Source organism: Gossypium raimondii, chromosome 5 (assembly GCF_025698545.1).
Source record: "Gossypium raimondii isolate GPD5lz chromosome 5, ASM2569854v1, whole genome shotgun sequence".
Lineage (NCBI taxonomy): Eukaryota > Viridiplantae > Streptophyta > Magnoliopsida > Malvales > Malvaceae > Gossypium > Gossypium raimondii.
Window position 1 is genome coordinate 36,699,962 of NC_068569.1, and position 852 is coordinate 36,700,813.

The window sequence follows — 852 nt, forward strand, 5'->3', positions numbered from 1 at the left end:
AGGGGTTTGGTGTAGCTAAGTCGTCCTAGACGCCTTCAAAAACCCTAGTAGTTTAGGAGTACGGGTAGATTAATTTTCTTTCGACTTTTCATAAACTAGTTGTTTTTCCTCTTGGAATCAATTTCGATCCAAGGGGTTATTTATTTTATCGAAGTATTCCAGTTTATATTTTCTTTGCATTCAATTTATTTATTTATTTCAATCAAGCAATTTTCTACTTTGTTCTCCATTCGATATTAAATTCACGATTATGCAAATCTTGTTTCTCTTTCGAATCAATCATGTTCTTCACATGATTTGTTCAATTGAGTTTGAGATTATGAATAACATGAATGGCTAAGTCCTTTAGGGGAGATTTACGAGTGGATGGAGATGTGATTAATAGAGGATTTAGGGTTTCTCGAGAGAGTTAGTTGGTATACATTACGTGTGCTTAAACCATTGGGATTGGCAACCTTAGGAAATTATCATACGTTAGAAAAGGTAGGGAAATAAGTCAAACAAAATAAATCGTAATTTATCCTGGTTGAGAAAGTAAGGTTGGGTGATAAGCTAGTATCAACCAATCGATTAGTTAATTAGAAGTCGAGAGGTAATAATTAGTTGATCGATAGCTAATCCACCCTAAAACCCTAATATGAAGTTAATTACAAACCCTGAAGTGAGTTAATCTTCCTGATTGGTTTATTGATTTTTATCGTTTGTTTATTTTTCTTATTTATTTGTTATTGTTATTTAATTTATCTCCTTAATCTATTTTATGATTTATCGTAATATAGGAATCAATTACTACTACTTAGACTTATTATTGTAAAAATGTTTTCATCATTTATTCCATCCTCTCTTGGGTAT